The 27,245-nt window shown below is 38.8% G+C and overlaps 1 protein-coding gene across 3 annotated transcripts in view; it reads right to left on the bottom strand.

Annotated features, from left to right (window-relative positions):
• The window catches only part of ADGRB3 (adhesion G protein-coupled receptor B3), a 918,859-nt gene that overhangs the window by 136,583 nt on the left and 755,031 nt on the right, over positions 1-27,245 (bottom strand). The gene's annotated exons all lie outside the window — the stretch shown is intronic.

The following is a 27,245-nucleotide window of genomic DNA, read 5'->3' as shown; positions in this document are numbered from 1 at the left end:
TTCATCTGCAGGTTCATCTGACTGTGCATGGAGTAGTACTACACTATTTACTACTGAAAAAAATTGCTTTATAAGTGGACTCAGGCAGTTCAACCCATATTGTTCAATGGGCAACTGTATGTAAATTCCTGTGAGACATCACATCTACTTCCTTTACCATTCAATATGCCCGGAACCTCACTTTCCCATGAAGCTTCAAATTAATTAAAAAGCAGACAAGTGACCTGTCCACATTTTAACATGAACTTGGAACTTTGAGGGCTGCAGTTCTTGAATTTAGCCTTAACTGTGTTCTTGCCTGGAGAAGCCCAGGGACGGGGGAGCCTGGTGCGCTGCCGTCTATGGGGTCGCACAGAGTTGGACACGCCTGAAGCGACTTAGCAGCAGCAGCAGCAGCTAAACATAAAGGTAACGTACACAAGACTGACATATAGGCGACCACAAAGCAAGTATCTCCGCTGGATCGTGTGGGGTCTAGAACGGGCTGCACTGAGAGGACCTGAGAATGCTGCTTAAGAGAAACTGGCTTAACCCAGGACTCATGCTATCACCCTGTGTCAAAATGCAAAAGTCCTTTAGGGGCCACTGTGCAAAAGTCTCCCTTCTCGTCATCATGATCTTGGAAAGAAAAACTTGAAGTTTTTTGGAAACATAATTATCAATCTTAAGTGTTAGTCACTCAGTTGTGTCCAACTCTTTGCGACCCCATGGACTGTAGCCTCTGTTCATGGAATTCTCCAGGCAAGAATACTGGAGTGGGTTGCCATTCCCTTCTCCAGGGGATCTTCCTGACCCAGGGTTCAAACCTGGGTCTCCCGCATTGCAAGCAGATTCTTTACCATCTGAGCTACCAGGGAAGCCCACATCTATCTTAAATACCTACCTTAAATATCTATCTTAAATATCTTAAATTCCCTGGTAGCTCAGTTGTAAAGAATCTGTCTGCCAATGCAGGAGACACAGGTTTTGATCCTAGGGTTGGGAAAATTCCCTGGAGAAGGAAATAGTAACCCACTCCAGTATTCTTGCCTGGGAAATCACATGGACAGAGAAGCCTGGCAGGCTACCGGGGTCCGTGTGGTTCCCAAGAGCAAGGCATGACTTAGCAACTAAATAACATCAGTCTTAAATTCAGCAGATGCATGAGAATGAGGATTTGTGTCACCTACAGGCATCAATAGTAGCATAAAGAATACTCACTGAATCAGTGACACATTACTGCGTAAAGACAGAGCCGCTTCCTTCCCTTGTCTTATAGTGAACTGAAGAAAGTCCCAGAAAAGTGATGTCCATAGCTTCCCAAGAGCTACTTTCCACTGAAGATAAATGATACTTGCAATTAACTCTAACTTTAGACTCTACTTTTTAATAAAAGATTCATTATACTTCTTGAAACCTTTTCAGTCAACCAAATGGCTCCCTTTGGGGGAAATTTGACATGTGTATTTAGAAAATGCTATGTGTAAAGTCTCAGATACACTTAAAACAGCCTCAGATTTACTTAAAACAATTGTTGGAATTTTCATGTGAGACTGATGAGAAAAACTGATGACCTGCCAATAAGTGATAATTTTTTTTGGAAAGATAGTTAGAAGCAATTAAAAAGAACATGTCATGAAAACATCCTGATCACCCACAGAGAATATCATTTGTGTAAGGAAAGAACTGGTATTAAAAAGAACAAAAATGAAAAAAAAAATATATAAAAGTTCTCCTCCTTGAAATAAAAAACAAAGCTCATCATTCATATGCTTTTAAGTCTGCTTATCTTTTCTACTGAAGACTTCTGGTTTCTAAGGTACCAAAAATTTATATATGTCTAGGGAAAAAATGAAATAAAATGAAGATTCAAGAATTAATACAATAATGAAATTATCCATGTTTCTTTAAGGTAGTTCTATGACCCACAATGAAATTCTAAAGAAGAGCACTCTCTTCTATTCACCAGAATTCATGTATCTTGGACCCCATCCAAAGTGTGATGATTACAGACCAGAAAGGACTGGTTATGTCTGATCCTCTATAACAAATTGTGTTACCTTTCCTCCTACAAGTTACTTTTCCCCCTATGTATTCCTAGGAGATATGGAATGCCTTTGAAGACAAGGCATGCTAACACTGACTATAAATGCTTATAATCTATTAATACAGACCCTCTAATCTCAATTGTGTGATAAACATTCATTGACACTATATTTTTCTAACACTAACAAATAAATGCCAATGTACGTAAGGAATTCTCAGTTAATCTTGGGTTCTTTCAATTCTGGTCAGGTTTGACTGTATACTATAAAATCTTCCTTTATTCGAAACCAATGCAATATTAGAAAGCAATCCTCCAGTTTAAATATATTAAATTTCAAAAAACTATTAGAATGCTTTGGCCTTCATTGGCAATTTTCAATATGAGTGATTCAAATAAATTCTACATAATCTAAACCTGGGCTTTCCAGGTGGTGCTAGTGGTAAAGAACCTATTTGCCATGCCAGAGATGTAAAAAACATGGGCTCAGTCCCAAAGTCAGGAAGATCCCCTGGAGGAAGGCATGGCAACCCACTCCAGTATTCCTGCCTGGAGAATCCAGGATAGAGGAACTCGGCAGGTTACAGTCCACAGGGTCTCAAGCAGTTGGACAGGACTGAACAGACTTAGCATGTTTGCATGAAATATAAACCTATCATTAACGACCAGTATAAAACATCATTATATACAATGACTTGGAAAATCATTCCATGGCATGAAACATGGATTCACACATATGCATGTGTTTATTCTTTCAGGGTTTTGTCATTTTACATGACATCTGAACAGAAGTATAAAAAGGTTCTTGAATAAAACACTTGAATGATTTAACTGAGACTCCACAATTTTCTAAAAGATGAAATAAACATATAGAAATTGGCCTATTTATATAATAGTTGGAGTTATCCTGGCAGCTCAGACAATAAAGAATCTGCCTGCAATGAGGGAGACCCTCATTGCAGGTTCAATCCCAGGGTCAGGAAGATCCCCTAGAGAAGGGAATGGCAGCCCACTCCAGTATTCTTGCCTAGAGAAGTCCATGGATGGATTCAGCAGGCACTGAATCTACATTTTGAGGTCAAAGTTATTTTCAGATCCATACAACTGATAGTTCTTCATTCTAGATGAACTTTGATTCCAAAGGAATATATTAAAAGTTTTTCATTTCTGCTAATATAACCTAAAAAAAAGAGTCCAAAATTCAGTACTTGGATGCAATCTCAAAAACGACAGAATGATCTCTGTTTGTTTCCAAGGCAAACCAATCAATATCACAGTAATCCAAATCTATGCCTCGACCAGTAATGCTGAAGAAGCTGTAGTTGAACAGTTCTATGAAGACCGAAAGATCTTCTAGAACTAACACCTCAAAAAAGATGTCCTTTTCATTATAGGGGACTGGGATGCAAAAGTAGGAAGTCAAGAAACACCTGGAGTAACAGGCAAATTTGGCCTTGGAGTACAGAATGAAGCAGGGCAAATGCTAATAGTTTTGTCAAGAGAATGCACTGGTCCTAGTAAACACCCTCTTCCAAAAACACAAGAGAAGACTCTACACATGGATATCACCAGATGGTCAATACCAAAATCAGATTGATTATATTCTTGCAGCCAAAGATTGAGAAGCTCTATACAGTCAGCAAAAACAAGACCAGGAGCTGACTGTGGCTCAGATCATGAACTCCTTATTGCCAAATTCAGACTTAAATAGAAGAAAGTAGGGAAAACCACTAGACCATTCAGGCAAGACCTAAATCAAATCCCTTACGATTATACAGTGGAAGTGACAAATAGATTCAAAAGATTAGATCTGATAGAGCACCTGAAAAATTATGGATGGAGGTTCATGGAATTGGACAGGAGGCAGTGATCAAGACCATCCCCAAGAAAAAGAAATGCAAAAAAGGCAAAATGACTGTCTGAGGAGGCCTACAAATAGCTGTGAAAAGAAGGGAAGTGAAAGGCAAAGGAGAAATGGAAAGATATACCCATTTGAATGCAGAGTTCCCAAGAATAGCAAGGAGAGATAAGAAAGCCTTCCTCAGTGATCAATGCAAAGAAATAGAGGAAAACAATAGAATGGGAAAAACTAGAGATCTCTTTAAGAAAATAAGAGATACCAAGGGAACATTTCATGCAAAGATGGGCTCAATAAAGGAGAGAAATGGTATGGACCTAACAGAAGCAGAAGATATTAAGAAGAGGTGGCAAGAATACACAGAAGAACTAGACAAGAAAGATCTTCATGACTGAGAAAATCACGATGGTGTGATCACTCACGCTCACCTAGAGCCAGACATCCTGGAATGTGAAGACAAGTGGGCCCTAGGAAGCATCACTACAAACAAAGCTAGTGGAGGGGATGGAATTCCAGTTGAGTTATTTCAAATCATAAGGGATGTGCTGCACTCAGTATGCCAGCAAATTTGGAAACTCAGCAGTGGCCAAGGGACTGGAAAAGGTCAGTTGTCATTCCAATCCCAAAGAAAGGCAATGACAAAGAATGTTCAAACTACTGCAAAATTGCACTCATCTCACATGCTAGCAAGTAATGTTCAAAATTCTCCAAGCCATGCATCAACATTATGTGAACTGTGAACTTCCAGATGTTCAAGCTGGATTCAGAAAGGCAGAGGAACCAGAGATCAAATTGCCAACATCTATTGGATCATTGAAAAAGCAACAGAAACTTCAGAAAAACATCTACTTCTGCTTTACTGACTATGCCAAAGCCTTTGAATGTGTGGATCTCAAGAAACTGTGGAAAATTCTTAAAGAGATGGGAATACCAGACCACCTAATCTGCCTCCTGAGAAATTTTATGCACGTCAAGAAGCAACAGTTACAATTGGACATGGAACAACCAACTGGTTTCAAATTGAGAAAGGAGTACATTAAGGCTGTATACTGTCATCCTGCTTATTTAACTAATATGCAGAGTACATCATGAGAAATGTTGGACTGTATGAAGCACAATCTGGGATCAAGATTTCTGGGAGAAATATCAATAACCTCAGGTATGCAGACAAAACCACACTTATGGCAGAGAGAGAAAAAGAACTAAAGAGCCTTTTGATGAAAGTGAAAGAGGAGAGTGAAAAGCCTGGCTTAAAACTCAACATTCAGAAAACTAAGACCATGGCATCTGGTCCCATCACTTCATGGCAAATAGATGAGGAAACAATGGAAACAGTGAGAGACTTTATTTTTTTGGGTTCCAAAATCACTGCAGATGTTGACTACAGCCATGAAACACTGTTGGTGGGAATGCAAACTAGTACAGCCACTATGGAGAACAGTGTGGAGATTCCTTAAAAAACTGGAAATAGAACTGCCTTATGATCCAGCAATCCCACTGCTGGGCATACACACTGAGGAAACCAGAAGTGAAAGAGACACGTGTACGCCAATGTTCATCGCAGCACTGTTTATAATAGCCAGGACATGGAAGCAACCTAGATGTCCATCAGCAGATGAATGGATAAGAAAGCTTTGGTACATATACACAATGGAGTATTACTCAGCCATTAAAAAGAATACATTTGAATCAGTTCTAATGAGGTGGATGAAACTGGAGCCTATTATACAGAGTGAAGTAAGCCAGAAGGAAAAACATAAATACAGTATACTAACGCATATATATGGAATTTAGGAAGATGGTAACAATAACCCGGTGTACGAGACAGCAAAAGAGACACTGATGTATAGAACAGTCTTATGGACTCTGTGGGAGAGGGAGAGGGTGGGAAGATTTGGGAGAATGACATTGAAACATGTAAAACATCATGTAAGAAACGAGTTGCCAGTCCAGGTTCGATGCACGATACTGGATGCTTGGGGCTGGTGCACTGGGACGACCCAGAGGGATGGTGTGGGGAGGGAGGAGGGAGGAGGGTTCAGGATGGGGAACACATGTATACCTGTGGCGGATTCATTTTGATATTTGGCAAAACTAATACAATTATGTAAAGTTTAAAAATAAAATAAAATTAAATAAAAAAAAAATAAATAAAAGACACTTGCTCCTTGGTAGTAAAATTTTGACCAACCTAGACAGCATATTCAAAAGCAGAGACATTACTTTGCCAAAAAAGGTCCGTCTAGTCAAAGCTTTGGTTTTTCCAGTAGTCATGTATGGATTTGAGAGTTGGACTATAAAGAAAGCTGAGCAACAAAGAATTGATGCTCTTGAACTGTAGTGTTGGAGAAGACTCTTGAGAGTCCCTTGGACTCAAGGAGATACAACCAGTTCATACTAAAGGAAATCAGTCCTGAATATCCTTGGAAGGATTCATGCTGAAGCTCAAACTCCAATTACTTTGGCTACCTGATGGGAAGAACTGACTCACTTGAAAAGACCCTGATGCTGGGAAAGATTGAATATGGGAGGAGAAGGGGACGACAGAGGATGAGATGGTTGGATGGCATCATCGACTCTATGGACATAAGTTTGAGTAGACTCTGGGTGTTGGTGATGTACAGGGAAGCCTGGCATGCTGCAGTCCATGGGGTCACAAAGAGTTGGACACAACTGAGCGACTGAACTGAAATGAACTGAATAAAACCAAAAAATCTAATGCAAGCTGAACTCATGGAATTTCTGAAATTCTATCTGTTCTAACAGCTTGAGACCTTTGCGTTACAAAAACATGCATTTCCCTGCAAGGTTTTGAAAAGTTTCCCAGCAACACTCATTAGGAAAGGCCACAGCTATAGATTAGCTTTGCTGCTACTATTTTCCTTTAAAAATAGACAATTTTCTATTCAGTACTGCATCTGCATATTATTATTCAAATACAAACGTCTGTTGTAGAAGAATGTGAAGATAATGCAAAATCACCAAAATCAAGTGAACTGCTATGACTTTAAGATACAATTTTGTCCTTCACTGTATTTACTGACAAATACCATTAGGAAAGATTTTTGTTTAAGAGAATAGGGCAGATTTGGTCCATATGTAGGTAGACAATATTCCTAAATAAATTTTAGATTTAGGAACTGATTCAGATGTATAAGAAATAAAATAATTTTCATCTCTAGTATGCTGATATATCATGACCAAGTTGTTAGGAAAATGAAATAGCAACTACTAATGTCCACATTTTAATACCAGGACACAGGGAAATTAGAATATATGAATAAAACAGTCTAAGATGGAGTTTATAGAAATCACAATAAAAATGTTAGACAAAAAATCATTTTTGCTTCTAGGCAGGAATCCTAGACTCTTAGAGCCATAAGGAAATGAAAGGCAGGTTCCATTTAACCCCTCCAAGCAGAGTCCAACCCTGCTTTCATCCTGGCCATCCAACCTTCACCAAACATATACCCACACATTTCCATTTTGCTGTTAGGCAAACTGCTGTTGAGATGAGCTAGACTTGCCTAAGATCATCTCTTGATGAGTGACAGGGTTAAGATTTGGGACTGGGACCCCTTTTTGCTGTGCCAAGCTTACTGTGAAAGGACGTCTGGAAGGAGGTCTAATACTAAGTAAGACAAAGCTAAAAGACTTATTTCTGCTCCCAATGAGTCAGGTCACTCCTTAGAGAAAGCCTGGTGAAACATATGGAGGTAAATGGCCTCACTATATAAAAACACAGACACGATGGACTATAGCCCACCAGACTTCTCTGTCTATGGAATTTTCCAGGCAAGAATACTGGAATGGGTTGCCATTTACTATTCCAAGGAATCTTCCCAACTCAGGGATCAAACCTGTGTCTCCTGCATTGGCAGCCAGATTCTTCATCACTGAGCCACCTGGGAAGCCCCTTAAACACCAAACAATTCCCCTCAAATCTGCACTAATCCAGTCTGGTTTGCTATGTATTAAAAGAAAAAGATACTTTAAAGTTTATTTTTAAGTTTAACTTTTCATATGTTCCTCCCTCACATCCTCTCTCCCTCTGTAATATAATTACCAAGAAGAAAAAAAAAAAAATCCTATAACTCAGCACAAAGTACAGCACACATACATACATACATTCATGAATATTATATTTAAAAATAGACTTTATACAAGGTATCCCAAGGAAGAGATGGTTTCTGTTCTCAAGAATTTGAGTTTAGAAAGATTAAGTTTTTTTAACTTCTAGTTAACTTTTCTCCAATTGCCAACTATAATTTTATAGTCAGGAAAATATGGATTATCATAACCTAAAAGCGAAAGATTACCCAGCTTAAAAAATTCTAGAACTTATTTTTATTCTCTGCTATATTCAATGCCTTCTTATATCTGATTTCAGAAGCATATATAATATTTATATGTGTATATAATATTTACATATTTGGACATTATTGAAAACAGATAAGTAGGAAGAAAAATCTACCAATATATTCTTGTTAAACTTTTCAAGGTGAAACTAAACATATTTCCCTGAACACAGGCACAGGAGAAATATTAATAAATGTAGTCAGAGGGCTGCCAAAGTTGGCTGCAACAAGGTTAGTCATTGAAGACGTCTATCTTTTACTTAAAATTATTCTCCATGTAGGCCCAGCTATTGTAGAGTCTAATTTGCTTGGAGCTTAGAATTTGCATTAATTTTCTGTGCAAGTACTGACTCACTTTCTTATTAAGCAAATTTGAAATGCTATGATATTTTTGGCTTTGCCAAATTCCTTTGTCTTAATACCTAGTGTTTTCTCCAGGAAGGTCAAAGAGTTAATATTAATCTTCATGACATTGCTGGGACATATTCTTATCCTTATCGGACACATGGTAAAGCTGAGGTCAGTAGAAGATTACACAGAATTGACCAACACTGGAGAAGTCTAACAGCAGAACTTCAGCTTTGCATTTCTTACCCACTTTTCCCCTTTCTTATACAAGCTCTTGAGACTAGTAATTCTGAACCAGGATGCTCATCAGAACCACCTGCAGGGTATTTTCAGTCTATTCATGACATTCTTGAGGGCCAAGTCTGGGGAGGATTCAGGGACAGTGAAGACCCTCCATGTGGTTCTAAGTGCCTGAGCTCCTTCACCGGAGTTGACCGCCACTGCTGTCTCGGTAGTTCCCTAATATACGCACTTCGGTTCTTTGCAACTGACATGTACATTCTAGTATATTTTAAATGGATAATCAACGAAGACTTACTGCATAGCACAGGAAACTCTGCTCAAAATTCTGTGATAGCCGAAAAAGGAAATGAATTTGAGAAAGTAATAGATACGTGTAGATATATAAAACCGAATCTCTTTGCTGTATATCTGAAACTAACATAACTGTTAATCAACTATACTTCAATATAAAAGTTTAAAAAACATATTTCCCTTTATAAATCATCTTTTAAATGCTTATCCCATTATGACAATTTAATAATTTCTACATTGGGACCCTGGACTATATACTGTTTAGTCTTTGAAAAATGGTTGTGAAATCTAATATTTTTGACATATAAAGGTAACCTATTTTTTATTGACTTTATAATATTCACTTTATTGAATGCATTTACTTTAATATTTTCATACTCTGCATAATTCTCACGGAGAAGGCAATGGCACCCCACTCCAGTACTCTTGCTTGGAAAATCCCATGGACGGAGGAGCCTGTTAGGCTGCAGTCCATGGGGTCGCTAAGAGTCGGACACGACTGAGCGACTTCACTTTCACTTTTCACTTTCATGCATTGGAGAAGGAAATGGCAACCCACTCCAGTGTTCTTGCCTGGAGAATCCCAGGGACGGGGGAGCCTGGTGGGCTGCCGTCTATGGGGTCACACAGAGTCGGACACGACTGAAATAACTTAGCACAGCATAATTCTCAACCTTTTTCATTTCTATATACCTGTGGATTGAACATGCAGACATTCTGTATGTTGACAAGTTGTCCCTTTTGTGGCTCAGCCTCAGTTGTGTCTGATTTTTTTTCTGACTCAGTTGTGTCTGATTCTTTTACGATCCCATGGACCACAGCCCACCAGCTCCTCTATCCATGGGATTCTCTCAGCAAAAACACTGGAGTGGGTTGCCATTTCCTCCTTCAGAGGATCTTCCAGATCCAGGGATCGAACTCATGCCTCTTGCTTCTCCTTCATTGGCAGGTGGATTCTTTACCAGTAGTGCCACCTGGGAAGCCTGTTCCTTTAACTAGCATTCTATGAAAAGGACTCCAAAATTATATCTTATTCATGTTCCCTTAAAGTTCCAAGAATAAGAAATAAGCATGGCTGGATGGGATTACTCTTTATATTTAAAAATATAAAAAAGAAACTCTTCTCTATTAACAATATTTTCAACTCTGAAACTTGGTAGTTGTTCTGTAATCCTCAAGAAGTTCTTTACTGATCTTAGAATTCTCTCTACCAGCAGAAGTAGTTGTCTCTTTTCTCTCCTTCCTTGTGAATACAATTCCATTTCTGAAAATGGAGTCTGAGCATTTTCTTTATGTTGCTAGCTATGGAGATTTCATTCAAATTCTCCGCTTTTCCAACAAATGGGCCCTGGAGGCTCAGATCGGATACTCTTCATGGCTGGACTTGACTGGAGGCTGAGGAAGAGGCATAAACACACTCCAGCAATCTCCACTGTAAGCTAATCACCACATCTCTACAAATGGATAGATTTGCCAACAGGCGTTAAGGATACTGTTTGAGTTGCATTGCGTGAATCCCCAAAGAATCTCATTTTCCCTTGATGTGCATGCTGCTACTGCTAAGTCACTTCAGTTGTGTCCGACTCTGTGTGACCCCATAGACAGCAGCTCACCAGGCTCCCCGGTCCCTGGGATTCTCCAGGCAAGAACACTAGAGTGGGTTGCCATTTCCTTCTACAATTGACGTGCATAGCTGAGCTCTATTATCACCACAAGAAATTACACGTGGGTATCCAGGGGAGAATGCATGCTGAAAATGCACTTTGCTCACAAAAATCACACCATCTCCTTTGGAGACACAAAAGCAGACCAGTCAACTCAATCTTGAATATAATCAGCAGACAAAAATGGAAAATAATTAACTTTTCCCCCATCTTTGGAATGCATTTTTGTCATTTGTTTTCAATCGAGTTTATCACTGCTTGCAAGTCGTGAAAATAAGTAAACAGTATTTTGTTTACTTCAGATGGCATTTCTTTTTTACTTACAACCAATAGTTAATAAACCCCCAAATGAGAGGACTGCTGGATGCAGGACTGCCATTGATGCAAATGAGTGCAAGATGGAATCTTCGCACATTTCAGGGGAAAAAAAACATATGTCCTTATTGAATAACAAAAAATATTCAACAAAGAAAATCTGGGAAATAACTATGAGTTTTTTAGCTGTAGGATTTAATGATCAAAGAAAATGCATCACTTTTTCTTGACCATATAGAAAGCAAAAGGAAAAATGATAACATAGAAATAGCTATGCTACATATTCCTATTTTTGTATCTCTGAAACAGCCTCTGAGGGGAAAATAGAAAAGGCTTTCTCATTGTAAAACACAATTTATACTCCACAAGGTCCTTTCTAGTATTTGGGAAAAAACAGGCACACTCATGGTTGCACTTTATTAGGAAAGAAGGAGCAAGCCCTATTAATGATACATGGGTAACTGTCTTATTTTACCTTTTGAATAACAACATTAATTATGTTTGCATTAATAGAGAAAGAGTGGCTATTTTCAAATATGTGGATGCTGAGCAATTTAAAGGAAGTCAGATAGCAAAATATTACCTACACTTCAAATAAAAAACCCAGTCAGTGAAATTTAAAACATCAATGGTCTCCAGACAGAACAGTCACTTACTGGATTTTTAAGCTTATTCTCATTCATTGGAAATGAAGTGAAAGGTGGTGGTCTGCTTGGCACCGATTCTGTTTATTATGCTCTTTTCTTCCCCTCAATCTGAGAACTGCTTTGCTCCCGTGCAAAACTGTGCCTCTCACTCGCTGGAGGGGAACACTCTCTAATTCTCTGCAAAGACTTTTTGTGCCTAGTCATAAAAGGTATCAAGAGACAGGCCTTCATGCCTAAAGACAAAGTGGTCTGTGAACTTTTGATCTTAGATCAAAAGCTGGTAATTAACAAGCTCAGGAAATGTAAAGAAGATAAATTCAGTCTGTAATTGCATATGTTTTGATGAAAACAGATGCCATCTTGGAAGGAAAATGCTCCACATTTTAAAGAAAACATATGTAGGAAGTAATCAAGCGAAAAGTCCCCAAAGAGTGAAGGATTAAAGAACAAAAGCAAGGGGAAAATTGGTTGGAGAAGAATATTTTCCCTAGAGCAGGACACAGATCCCCCGATGGACCTATGTTCCTCTCAAATGTTTCTCCCGCTGAAACAGGAACATTACATCAGAGCCAAAACAAAACTGCAGTTTATAACTCTAATTTCTTTCTCAACATCCTATCCAACTGGTCAAAAAATCCCAATGATTCTGCCTCATGAAGTCAATCCATACCCACTGCTACTAATTTAATAACAGTCATTGAAAGCAGATACCGGTTCTTTCCTACATTAACCAGTAGCATCAGTGCAATGCCAGCAAAACGACAAGCTTTTTTGTTGTTGTTGAAATTGACATGTTGATTCTAAAGTGTATTTGGATATTTAAAGTTTCTGGATTAGGCAAATCTAGGAAAGGATCTAGATTAGACAAACAATCTTGAAAAGGAATGAAATTCGGGAACTCAAACTTTGATTTCCAGACTTACTATAATTTTATTTTCTACAAAGGTACCAAAGTAATTCAAAGGGAAAAGAAAAGTCCTTTCAACAGACGGTGCCAGACAGTTGGGTATCCATACAGAATAAAACTGGACTCCAACCCCTATATGTACAAAATAATATAAAAACATTATTTTCTTGTACCAAAGACCTATATAAAAGCTATGACTATAAAGTTCATAGAAGATAATTTAGAAGAATATCTTTATGACCTAGAGAAGTAAACAAGGATCTCTTACAGAATACTCACAAAATAATAACTATGAAAGAAAAATGTGATAAACTAGACTTTACAACATTAAAAGCTACTTAACTTAGCAAAAGATGCCATTAGTAAAATACAAAGGCAAGCCACAGACTGAGATAAAATAATATGCATCTATATATCTATCATATATGTGAAAAAATATACCCAGGTCTCCTGCATTGCAGGCAGATTCTTTACTGTCTGAACCATCAGGAAGTGATGGTGAAAATGTTAGTCGCTCAGTCATATCCGACTCTTGGGACCCTAGGCTCCCCTGTCCCTGGGATTCTCCAGGCAAGAACACTGGAGTGGGTTGCCATTTCCTTCTCCAATGCATGAAAGTGAAAAGTGAAAGTGAAGTCATGCAGTCGTGTCCGACTCTTTGCGACCCCATGGACTGCAGCCTGCCAGGCTCCTCCATCCATGGGATTTTCCAGGCAAGAGTACTGGAGTGGGGTGCCATTGCCTTCTCCATACAAAGCAATAATAAAAAGACAATCCAATTTTTAAAAGGAAGGAAAATACTTAGAGACTTCACAGAAGTGGCTCTAAAATGGCATAAAAGCACATGAAAAAGAGCTAAAAGCTCTTAATAAGCTACTACTTATTAAGATGTAAATTTAAATGTTCACAAGGGTGAATACGAACTATCGTGACTGCTGGTGCAGTGTGAAACGGTACAACAATTTTTAAAAACTGTTCTGCAGTTTTGTTTTGTTAAAAAAGAAAACTCTAATTTATCAATATTCTGTGGTAAACTATATGAGAAAATAATCTGAAAAAATGGATACATGTATTAACTTTGCTGCACACCTGAAATTAACACAGCCTTGTAAATAAAATATACTTCAATAAAATTGAAAAAAAAAAATACTTTACTTCTTTTTAACCCAGCAATTCTATTCCTAGCTATTTAACCAAGAGAAATGAAAATTCTTGTCTGTCCGTAAGCTTTTATAGGAAATTTAAAGCAGCTTTATTAAAAAAAAAAAAAAAAAAACTAAAGCTGGAAATAATCCAAATGTCTCTTAATTGGAGAATGGGTTAAAAAATCGTGGTACAGTCACACAATGGAATAACACTCAGCAACATAAAAGAACTAACTCCTCACACACACAACGTGCAGCTCAGAGACACTGAGACGAGTGGAAAAGGGCTGAATGGAAGGCACTCATTCTTAGATTCCATTTACATGAACTTTCAAAACAGACAAAACTGAGGTGTGATGACAGAAACCAGACCAATGGCGGCCTCTGGCAGAGGTGGTTGGAGGCAGGCAGAGAGCGTTCCAGGTGGGGGGAATGTTTCCAGTCTTGACTGTGGTGTTGCTTACTTGATGCATGTCGGTAGTAACGCCCATTCCATCATTCACTGTACCTTCCCCTGTATGTACACTGCACCTCAAGTAAAAGCTCGCTGTTTGCCAGACATTGTCTCAGGTGTCATTTTATTTGATCCCTATAACGTCCCATCCCCAACTCTAGAAGGGAGTGCTAGACCTCCTTTCCATCCATTGAGGAACATTCGAGAAGTGTCTGCTATTGTGTCGCAGGCGCTATGCTGGCACTGATTACACAGTAAACGATGTCCCCTGCCTTCTTACGGAAAGATAAGATGACCAGTCATAGTGATTATGATGAAGAAAAATAATGAGCTCCTTCAAAAGGGCATTGAGCAACTGTACTACAGTGAAGGAAAAAAATAAATGAGCGAGAAGAAAACGTGAGAGTGTTCTGGGTCGAGGAGTGGCATTCTAGGGAAGGTCTCTGAACAGGTTAGATGTGAGCTGTAGCCCTCTGTCGGTTTGCTCAGCTGGTCCAGGAGTGAGAGGCCGAGAGAAGGGTAGGGACCCAGCCCCAAGACGGCAAGAGAGCAAGGGCAGGCCCCGTATACAGAGGTGAAGGCCTGTGAGTGGCCTGCGGGCCACTGGGTCAGTACTGGAAGAGAAGCGTCACTTCTTAGCCAAAGCATTTAAAGCAGACAAGTGTCACAGTCTGATCTACAACTTTATAACATCATGAGGCTGGTGTGTGGAGAACGGTTAAGCAACTGGACAAAAGACACAGAGCCAGTGTGTGACAGAGCTTGAAGACTGAGGATGAAGGAAGCTTCCACTCCACCTGCAGGGACGAGCCAACTCACAGCATGTCCTCCAGCCAGGCAACCTCCAGATGACCGAGGCTCTCATGTCTGACTGCAGCCCCAGGACAGAGGCTGAGCACAGTGGCCCACTGAGTGAAAGTGAAAGTCACTTAGTCGTGTCTGACTCTTTGGGACCCCATGGACTATACAGTCGATGGAATTCTCCAGGCCAGAACACTGGAGTGGCCTGTCTCTTCTCCAGGGGATATTCCCGACCCAGGAATTGAACTGGGTCTCCTGCATTGCAGGCAGATTCTTTACCAACTGAGCTATCAGGGAAAGCCGGCCCACTTACGTCATGCCCAAATTTGTTACTCAGAAACTGGGAGGATGGCAAATAATTCTTTGTTGTAGGGCCATTAAATTGGAGGGAATTTGTTTCACAGCAATTTCATCTTACAAAAGGTGCTCTTCCTTTGGTATACAGGATTTATTTTGTAGCTTTCTTTCAGAAATTACGAAAATACATAATAAAAGTTTCTAAACAGAGAAACAGATGCTTTTATTTTTAATAAAAAGAAACAAAAGTAAGTATCTGTTTCAGTAAAAAAAGCAGAAAACCAGAACCAATTTAGATGTTGTAAAAGTAATATACGTCATTCTTTTCTATTAGGAAAAATCATTTTAAAATACAAATAGAATTTAATTAACAATAAGAATGTAAAATAGACACCGATAAGATTCATTCAAAATTCTTTATAGTCCTATGGGTCATCTACCACAGACACATCTATAGAGATATGCAAGAACTACGTGTATTATAGTTTGACATAGAACATATATCCAGGTCCTCATCATGAATATTTGCGAATTGAAATTTAATTTCACATATAATTTAATATTATGTTATTAAAATGATCATTTTATCATACAGTTCTACTGCTTAAGCTAATGATTTCTTCTTTACATTATAGTTGAAACTTTAATTTTTTAGTTTGCTAGCAGCCTAGATAACTATAAATATTTTAATTTATGCATTTTGAATGTCATAAATCTTAAATTTCATAGTTAGGACCTAAATGCAACTCAGTCATATGCCTAATTCATTTTTTTAAGGCTTAAGATTTTAAATGAGCCAACTAGCATCACAAAAGAAGTTTAATCTTCAAATGCATTCATGTTTTTCTGGTAAGAGGCATTAGTGCTTGTGCTTTAGTTCTAAGTTTTGCTATAGTAATGCTTATGATCTAATATACATAATAATTATTCAATTTTTAGGCTAGAGTGAGGACCAGAGGCTGGGAGGTGAAAAAGGCCATTTATGGTTGAATTCAGTGGGATTAGCTGGACTCTGCCATCCCTCCTTCCTGCGTCAGCTGTTACCTTTATGCCCAAGACTGTCAGATAAGAGACACTCTTTAAAAGGGGCTTTACTACTTATTGCTGTACTGTAAGAAGCTTTCTTTTACAAAAAGCTAGCTTTGTTGCCTGATGCACAGGCGACTGTTAGCTGCTTTCAGCTTCTTCAATTCATAAAAGGTCCTGGTTGGTTGAGAGTGATTTGATTCACATTTCATTCTAATTTTGTATATACTGGTAACCAATAGTCACCATATGTGAAGAAACTCTGGGTTTAGTCATTGCTCCAAAGAAGGAATTCAAAGTGCTTTCCCCTCCTTTATCTCTGCAGAAACCTTTTCAAAAACTGTCAAAACTCTCCTGTTCTAGTTCTGCAGGTGGAGATTCAGAACTGAAGGTCATTTTTACATAAAAGTATCAGCCTAAAAATGGATTAGCCTCAGCTGACATTGTAGTTCTTCCATTCACTTGTACGGTAGATGCTTCTAGAAAACCCAAATTGCCCACAGTCAGCAAACGATGACTTCATGCCGAATCCACCACATCCATGTCCTAATGCACATGTTGATGTAGTTTTTGAGCTACAACAGCTATGCTAAGAGTTGTGGTGGAGGGTACATGGCTCACAAAGTCCCAAATATTTATCACATGGCCCTTTACCTTCCAGACTTACAAACCTTTGAATTAGATTCTGAATTATTTATGAAAGGAGTTCTCTTTGGACACAGAGTTAGCATAACAGAATACTGAAAAATTTGTTATCATCTTATCTCAAGGGACTTTCACTTTTGTGAGAATGTGATTTAAAATGGTTCATTTTAAGGGGTCATTTTTTTAGTACTTTGGGATGTATTCAGAATTCTCATAAACATTATCAGTCATAAAGATACAACACAGTTCTCGTGTTGACATTAGACAAATTTCTGACCATTTCACGTTATGTACCAAGAAGAGGGAAAGTGAAAAAATCATACATTGGGATAAACTTGTTATTCATCTGCTGGTTTGATTCTAGGAGATAAAAAACAGACAATCTTTAACCTTTTGTCGTACTCTTGGAAAATCATTCAACATCTCAAATTCTCTCTTAGATAACTCAGCATCAAGTTAAAATCTGACTTACGGTCATCATTTAAAAACCATAAATAACAAATGTTGCCAAGGATGGGAGGAAAGGAATCCTTGCACATGGTTGGTGGGAATGCAAATTGCTGCAGCCACTATGCAGAGCAGTATACAGGTCCCTCAGAAAACTAAAAATAGAGTTACCATATGATCCAGCAATTCCACTCAATGGGCATATCTGGAGAAAAGATACAAGTACCACAATGTTCAGAGCAGCACTATTTCTAATAGCCAAGGTATGGAAGCAACCCCAGTGCTCGTCAACAGACGACTAACCTAGGAAGATGCAGTGTGTGTGTATATATATATATATGTATATATATGTATATGTGTATATGTGTGTGTATATCTATACACACACACATAATTACACATACACAATTACAAAAGAATGAAATAATGAAAAAGCCATAAAAAGAATGAAATAATACCATTTGCAATAACATGGATGGACTTAGCATATTATGCTAAGTGAAATGTTACACAGAGAAAGACAAATACTATATGATATCACTTATATGTGGAATCTAAAGAATAAAATAAACCAATGACTATAACAAAATAGAAGCAGAGTCACAGATGTAGAAAACAAACTAGAGGTTACTACTAGAGAGAAGGAATGAACGGGGGGCAAAAAAAGGGTAGAGCACTTGAAGGTACAAACTGCAATGTATAAACTTAACTACAAGGATACATTATACCACACGGGGAATATAGCCAATATTTTATAATAACTGTAAATGGAGAATAATCTTCAAAAATTGTGAATCAGTATGTTGAATGCTTGAAACTTTCCTAATGGTGTATATCAACCATACTTAAATAAAAAAATTTCCAAGTAAGCACCAAAAAAAAAAAAAAAAACATTGACAGCAAACCATAGTACTATAAGCTGCCCCAATATTTTGCAAAATATTTTAGCTCTCTTTGGAGAGAGGACACTGTAGGAATGTGGAACCAAGTCATTTCTAAGATTATTTGAGACTTAATCACAATCTCTTTCCTACTGCCTTGCCATGCTCTAATCACTGGAGAACTTGGCATTGCTTATTGTAAATCATATGACCTTTAAACCAAAAAGTAGATGAGATTCAGAATGTCAGGGAACTCCCAAATTATTTATTTTCCATGTATGCAAGGCTAGTATATCAAAAGAATATACAACCCAGTATTATCGGCCATGATATGTCTCCCCCTCCAAAAACAAACAAAAAAAAAACCCAAAAAACCCAAATTTATCAAAAACAAATTAAAAATTGAACAGAAAACAGATGACTCCAGGGTACCTGGAGTCAGATGCCCTACTGTTGAGCCACAAGGTCCTTAAAATATGATTCAACTAATCATCTCTTATCAAAGAAAGGTCTCAGAACAAGCCTTTAGTATTTTTCTCAAGCTCTTTCTCTCATCATAAAACAACAAAAACATAAAAACTGATCTAGGCTGAAATTATTCCAAATAAGTCCCCCAATGTACAAGTGACTTTACTGCTGTTATGTGACCCCTCATTTCATAGATAGAGCCACAGCTTCATTCATTCAACATTTATTGATTCCATACCACGTTTAAACAAGTACTAATACTAGTGGTCTCACGTTGAGTGGGCAAAGTCGATCAGTAAATGAAAGTTATAGAATAATGTTGTTGGTGCTAAATACAGAGGTATGTATATACCACATGCTAGGGCTTCCCTGGTGACTCAGAAGGTAAAGAATATGCCTGCAGTGCAGGAGACCTGGGTTCAATCCGTAGGTCAGGAAGATGCCCTGGAGAAGGGATACTACTCCAGTATTTTTGCCTGGAGAACGCTATGGACAGAGGAGCTGGGCACAAAGAGATAGGCATGACTGAGTGACTAATATGTTCACTTACTTTCCACCACATGCTATGGAGGTGTTGCAGGGCTACACAAGGATGATTTACCAACTTCCAGAGGGTGGTAGGAGTTTTATCTGGCAAAGTGAAGAGTAAGCACAGAGGCAAGGATGGGTCCAGTGCACATGGGCTAGGATGCTCCGGGAAGCACAGAAATGGGCCTGCAGAGTGGGCCAGAGAGCAGATGTAGGAGGCCAGATGCTCTGCTGGAGGCCATCTCAGCCTGGAGAGACATGAGGGCTTTCATAACTCATCAGCCCAGAAAGAGTGCCCTTTTTTATGTCCTACAAATCCAGTTTGCATACTAGAAGCAGCTCTGAATGTGTGTAATGTTCAGAATGTGGGGTTAACCTCATGAGTCCTACAGACCCACTGTAGAGTTAGGAGAAAGACTTAATCGGGTGGGTGCTTGCTTTTCCTTTACATTTAGGAACTTTTGCATAGTAATATGTTAATACAAACAAAGGCTAAGTGAGCAGACCAAAGCAGGAAGAATGTTCTAGCATTCTAGAACTAGAAATCATGAAAGCCAGGTCTAAGGTGGGATGGCTGGGATAGACACCAGTGATTGGCCAATCTGAGGAGTTTCTAGGTTATCTGGAAAATATTTCTGTACAACTGCCTAAGAATAAATGAGCAGAAATAGCTGGAGTATGTTTGACACTCTCCAAAGCCCTGCCAGCACACAAGTCTCCCTGATTATTTCTTGGGGAGTTTTGTCCAGCTCTGGAGACTGACCCAAGAACACAAATTGAATGTCCAAACTGGCTTCCTTGTCCTTCAAGATAATCTGCTTTCTGATACTGCAACCATTTGAGTCACTCCTTATTGTCAAATTATTCCTCTTTCATCTCCGGTGCTTGTTCCAAACCCATTCTTCACATTGATCTTTTGCTCTGTGTTGAAGTTGACTTCGACAATGTGATCCTTGGCTCATAACACACAAAACTGGAACCATAGAGTCAGGGGATAAGAAGGTTGAAGTGGGTCAAGAGAGTCTCTCTAATCCCACTGCCTCCATTCTGTGAGCCCCACACCAACAGGATACAATAAACCTGACTGCCAGGAGCCAGAGGAAATCAGGAAACTAACCTACTCTTCAGTTCCATGGTCTAATGGTTTTCAGGAGCCCAGGAGAATCCTGGTAGAGTGAGTAAGATATCTCAAAATGGACTCAAATGAATCACATGTAAGCTTACTACATCCAAATCCTTTTACAAACATCATAGCAAGTCAATAAATGGGATTTAAAAAAATCTAAATAAGAAGCTTTGACCTCAGCCACAGAGATCACAAACAAATTTGAGACAAAATAGACTGGCATTTGGGACATTCTTGGCAGGAAGTGACTTCTATGAGTGAAATTATGAAAAAGCACATTTCTTTTGAAGGATGAAAACATTATTTTACATGACTTCTCAAGTGAGAATATTCACATTTGTGGGCTTTCAGAGTTTCTTTAACTAAAACCCAGAAACCAGATTGCCTTTAAAGTAAGTCATCAATCACTTGGAGCTTAAATCGGGCCTTAATAAAATAGTCTTGTTCACCATGTTGGCCTAGATTCTGTCTAGAGTCAGGGACCCTGATCCTCGTAAAACTAACCACAGCTATTAGCTCCATAGATACAAGCCTAACTGATGAATTCAAATAAATGCATTTACTCATTCATTCAATAAAGGTCTATTAGATATTTGCTGTACTTAGGTCCTATGTTGTCAGTGAATTTAAGAATGAATATAACCCAGCCTTGCCCTAAGAAGTGGATAACCTGGCTGGAAACAGGTAATAGAGTACAAGATAGCAGTCTTGCACCAGGAATCACAGAGTCTCAGAGCTGGTGAACCTAACTGTGGAGGACAGTGAAGGACTTCCCGCAGGAGGAAGAGTATCAAAGGATGAGTACGAGTCAGAGGAAGATGTTTTGGAAATCGGATGGGGTGCAGGGGAGTAACAGTGTTCCAAGTAGGGGGGGAAGCAAGAAATAAGCTACCTCCATGATTCTGATGAACTATAAGTAGATTGGTATTGCTACTGTGATAAAACAAAAATCAATAAAGTAGAGCAAAAATGGAAAGGTCAGCCTAGGTCATGTTTAGCATTTCTCAAGTTTGATAAACTGCAGAGCTATTTCTGAATACAATTTATTCCTGAGCCCCAACATATTAATGCAAGAAAATCAGTGACTAGAAACCTTCATAGATAAATAAAACATGCTCATTTCTTGTGTCTGAGCAGAGTTTGAAAATCACTTCTGTAGTAAGTGAGACAATAACAAATATTTGTCCAAGGGAGTGGAGTGGTCAGATTTCACTTTTAGCTCCATGACCTGTGTTACAAGGTAAAGAGTGGGGTTAATGATGCTGGAAGCAGTAGACTAGTGAAAGTGATTCGTAGCTGATGGAGGCAAACATCTGGATTTGAGAAATAGGTGAGGGTACACCTGGCCCAGGCCTGGTTTATTCGATTTACCAAGTGAGGGAGAAGGAGATAACTCTCAAGAGTTCCAACACATGTAGCTGGGTTGGAGAGGACAGAAAACACATACAGTTTATATTGTATAAAACACATACATTTCTATATAATGTGTTTGAGTGTGGGGTGGAGACAAAACAGGGGAATTCAGCGGTGAACAGAAAATTTGACACAAGGCTATATGAAGCTCCGATGTATGTCCACGAGTCATCATCGTCACCATCACTAGGATCACAGCAACCGTTTAAGGAGTCTTACAAAGTGCCTCATGTATACTGTCATGTAACCTTGACAGAAATACCATAAGGGAGATACTGAGAAGAAGGTAAGGTGTATCGAGCGCAAGATCACAGAAATAGAAAGCAGGAGAGGTAGCGTGCTTGGGTCCCTCTGGCTTAAAATGCCTGATCTTTACTTTTACCCCAAAGAGATGGATGTCTCCAGGGAAACCTGGAGAGCTCTGACCTAAGGATGGGCAGACTGTTTCAGAGGGTAGCAGGAGAGACAGATTGGTGGATGAAAACACACAGTCAATATTCCTCCCCAGAAGCTGAACACGTATACATTCAGAGGCCAAGCACGGAAGTAAACGCGTGAAGAATGTGGGTCTCTGGCAAAAGGCGGCCAAGGGAGAAATGGCTGAATTAGGGAGCGCTTCAACCAATGAAAGTACTAAAATTCAAGACTTTATTTTAGAAGAACACAATTCTGACAATTCAAAGACATCTTCCATTAAAATAATCACAGCCTTCTAGTTTGGCTCAGTTTTACTGATTATCTCTACACAAACTATATAACAAAAATATGACAACATTGATAAAGGTGAAGTAAGCACCAAATGTAGGAAGAAAACTGTGTACAGTTTGTGACTTTTAAAAACTGCTCCAACACAGTTTTTGTATTTTTCGCAAGACTGAATTAAAAGACGCGGCTTATTATGTAATTCAGTGGCCCAAACATAAAGAACTATGAGAGAAATTCCTTCCAAAGAGTGATAAAGATGTGTCTGCATATCTGAAATAATTTGTGAAGTTTCCCTTGACCTGTCAATGAGAACTTTTGCTAAGTCTCCTAGATCTCCTGGGATTAAAGTTAGTATGTATCTTCACCCTCTTACATTTAACTATTATTTTTTAGAATAAGGATGTCTATTCAGGATGTCTGTAATTTATTTTATAACGCGTTGGTGTTCTTGGTATGATACTATATTGGTGCCTATTATTTTAATCTTTAATTCTAGGAGCTGTCTAGGAATGCACAGAACAAGGTGTTCAGCTGACCTTGTATTTGAAAGGGTCATACTCCAGAGTCTAGCAGAGTCAGCTGAAAGACCTTTTGATTTGGGTAGATCTATCCACAGTCAACACTTCAATTATGAGCTAAATACAAAAGATTGATTTTTACTGATGAACTAGTGTCTAGGCAATTATTATGGTGGATGTATCAGTGGCTTCCCTTTGGTGAACATAAAGGTAGTCGACATATGCAGATGAGATATTATAGCTAAACATGTCTTAATCTAAATGGACTGAATGGAAGATTCCATTGGTGCCTATATCCTGTACCTTTTAGAGACGAGGCCCATAGTTTTATCCCCAGGTGTACTGAGTCCAGACACTGGGTTAGGAGGATTCCTGATGGAAAGATGCTGACTAAAGGCACAGATGCCTGCTTCTAGAGTGTTGCTCTGTCCACCTCAAGGGAGTGTGCTTATAATATGTGATCAAAGTATCTAAAATGACAGAGACCCACAATTTCACTATGTTTACAGAACAGGTTTTGCTCTTGATTTGCTAATAAATGTTTATCTAATAAATACCTGACTGTCTGATTGAAATTAGACTTGGCTTGCTTTCATTATAACCTGGTACTGAGTTTTTGGTTGTGGGGAGAAGCTCTCTCAGAATCTTCTTGGGTGTTCACTACTATATAACCAAAATAACAATTTTGCTAATTTTGGCTTCCATCAGTAAAAAGAATGTTGCTGCTGCTGCTAAGTCACTTCAGTCGTGTCCAACTCTGTGCGACCCCATAGACGGCAGCCCACCAGGCTCCCCTGTCCCTGGGATTCTCCAGGCAAGAACACTGGAGTGAGTTGCCATTTCCTTCTCCAGTGCGTGAAAGTGAAGTCACTCAGTCGAGTCCGACTCTTAGTGACCCCATGGACTGCAGCCTACCAGGCTCCTCCATTCATGGGATTCTCCAGGCAAAAGTACTGGAGTGGGGTGCCATTGCCTTCTCCGAAAAGAATGCTACGAAATGGTTAATATGATAAATCATCTCAAAGTGTTCTAGAAAAAGATAGGTATACATTTTTGTGATAAAAAAACTATTCTCTGAAAATATGTTTCCAAAATACTAGGTCCAAAATAATCTACATGGCTCAACAGAAAACATTTGCATACTTTAAAGTACAAAGGAAATTCTAAAAATAAACAACATTTGAGTGATAAAAGAACATCCTGGTTGAAATTTAAAATGCACAAAGAAATCAAAGGGCAGTGACATTTTATGAGATAACCTGAAATACAACGAAGTCAGTTATAATTACATTTTATCACTGCATTTTAAGAAGAGATATAAGAAATTGCATTTGATTCCTCTCTCTGCTGCCAGCAATTGAATCTATAGTTCAAAGATTTGAATACATCATATTTTAAACAATGGATCATTTCAGCTTGTTTCTATCCCAACTCAAAAGAAGGCAGAGATACTCAGTAGTGAGATAATTGAATCAATTATAATTCGGAAAGCAATTTAGAGAAAAATCACAGTCTGACACTTCAAAACTATTCTGGACCTCAGCATCAAATACCAGTTTCAACACAAACTACCCATGATACCTCTCAGAGGCAATACCAAAGAACCTGTTCATCAAGAAATCCTCTCAGATGTTTCCAAGTATGGAATGGTAAAGCATTAGTCAGAGCTTATCAGGGAAATAAAAGATAGGAATTTGATCAATTACAAAATGCCCAGGGCAGTGATGGGATCCTACACACAACCTAAAAAATACACTGTACTCACTGATCATATATTACTTTTTAAAAATATTCTTTTGAAGTTTATACAGATCATAAGTTCATACAGATATTTCATTTTGCAAGTTTTCTTTTTTTTTAATCATTGATCTCACAACAGTGAAGCAGGTATAGCTTTTCACAAACTGCTATTTCACATAAAAAATAAAGTGAGGTCGATTAAATTGAATTCAGCACGTGTATCATAATCAAATATGCAATTATTTCCCCTGGAAACCTGATTTTGTTGAGAGTGATTACGAATAAAATCCTAGTGGGTTACATTTTTCTTTCAAAGTCACTCCATAGTGGATTATCCTAAGCTAAGAAGACCATTTACTCAGACTTAATAAAGCAAAATTAACATAGCATGAGAAAAAACCCCATAATTTTTCATTTTCTTCATCATCACCACCACTTACCACCCGCTCCTCCCCACAAGCACAAACAACTGTAGGAGCAGAAGTCAGCACAGTCTGTCTGGAACAGAACCACCAGGATCCCAAAACCACATAGAACCTATTCTGCAAAAACAAAACTATGCTGACTTTTTTTTTTTTTAAAACCAAGCCCAATGTCAGTCATGCTGCATAATCAGAAATGAAAAGTAAAATTAGACTTGTCTTATTTTGCCTTTGATGTTATAATAATCACAGATATCCAAAAGACATTCTAACTAAAAACCAAAAAACAGGACATTGAGAAACTGGAAAAGCCCAAATGGGCAAGTAGAATGGAATTTCTCAAGACTACTCTAGTTTCTAAGTATTACTATGATTTAGACCTATCCAACATAGCACTCACTTGCTACATGTAGCCACTGAGCACTTGAAATTCACCGGGTTCAAACTGAGATGTACTATAAGTATAAAATACAAATCAGATTCTGAACACTTCATTAAAAAATGTTTTAAAATATTGTATTAACATCTAAAAATGTTACTTATATGTTAAAATGGTTATCTTTTGGATATACTGAGTTAAACACATTATTAAAATTGATTTAGCTTATTTATTTTTACTGATTTTAAAGTGGCCACTAACATATCACTATCAGATAGGTAGCAGGCATGTGTGGCCAACATTGTCTTTGTATTGTACAGCAATGATCCAAAAGACATAGACAATAGCCATTACAACATGTAGAACACCTCGTGGGAAATTCTACTAGTCAAACCATTTGGCTCAGAACTTGTAAAAACTTTGGCACATAGTATAAAACAGTTTTTACAGCATATTTCCTAAGGAAGACCATTATGTTGGGAAATAAGAGTGTTTGGAGGGTAAAACATGACAGAAAGGGAGGCTCTGGTGGGGAAAAAAAACCAACTTCAACCACCAGCTAAAGCTAACTCTAGCTCAACTTTTTCTGGTGCCCAGATCCAGTAGGTGACTTCTGCTTCAGAGGGAAACTCTCCTTTTGCAGGGAGGTTCAAAGATGAAGAGTTAAAAGAATTATGACCAGGTGAGAACAAGTATAGGAGTTCTTCTAAGATCCTGCTCAGGGAACAGTAAGAACAGGGGTGATGTGGGCAATGATTGCCTGCTCAGTATTCTTGGGCTTCCCTGGTGGCTCAGCTGGTAAAGAATCCGCCCGGAATGTGGGAGACCTGGGTTCAATCCCTGGGTTGGGAGGATCTCCTGGAAAAGGGAAAGGCTACCCACTCCAGCATTCTGGCCTGGAGAAATCCATGGACTCGCAGAGTCGGGCACGACTGAGGACTTTCACCCTACTTGACTTCCAGGCCCCTGGGGGGCGGGTGTCTCCCACGCCACACCCGCACCCTTCCCCCTCACTGCCCCTCTCTCCTTTCCTTCCCAGCTAGTTTGAGCCCACCCCACTGCCCTGTGGCGCCCAGCGTCCCCTTGGCTGGCTGCTTCTCACACTTCTTTCTCCTCTCAGTTTCAACTGCACCTTCCTCACTCTGGCCTTTCTGTCTGACTTTCCTTTTCCGGTGCCTTTCTTTGCAAACTTATGTTTAACAGTCAGAAGGGAGACCTGAAATATATTTTAATAAACTTTGCATTTTCTTATCTCATCAAAGGAAAGAAATGGGGCAGGGGGAACAAACCCTAGGCACTCAGATACATGAAAGGTGGATGCGCCTTTTACTTCTGCAGGGCCCCTTTCTGGACGCTTACTGCTGTTCCCTGTTTTGTTTGTCTGACCCTTCACTGTCTTCCAGTCTTCCTGCAGCCCAGACAGAATACAGGTCAAAACAAATCTTCATCAGAATCATCTAAGTAGTTTTCCAGGACTCTCAAGACCCAAAATCAGATCCTTTGGGTGGGAATCAGATTCTGAGGAGTGCAAGTTTAGTAAAATAATAAAACTATCTATAATTTTCTGATGTTGATATCTGTCCTACAAATACCTAA

The sequence above is a fragment of the Bos indicus x Bos taurus genome, chromosome 9, assembly GCF_003369695.1.
Source record: "Bos indicus x Bos taurus breed Angus x Brahman F1 hybrid chromosome 9, Bos_hybrid_MaternalHap_v2.0, whole genome shotgun sequence".
NCBI classification, from domain to species: domain Eukaryota; kingdom Metazoa; phylum Chordata; class Mammalia; order Artiodactyla; family Bovidae; genus Bos; species Bos indicus x Bos taurus.
This window is presented reverse-complemented; position numbering and strand designations above follow the sequence as displayed.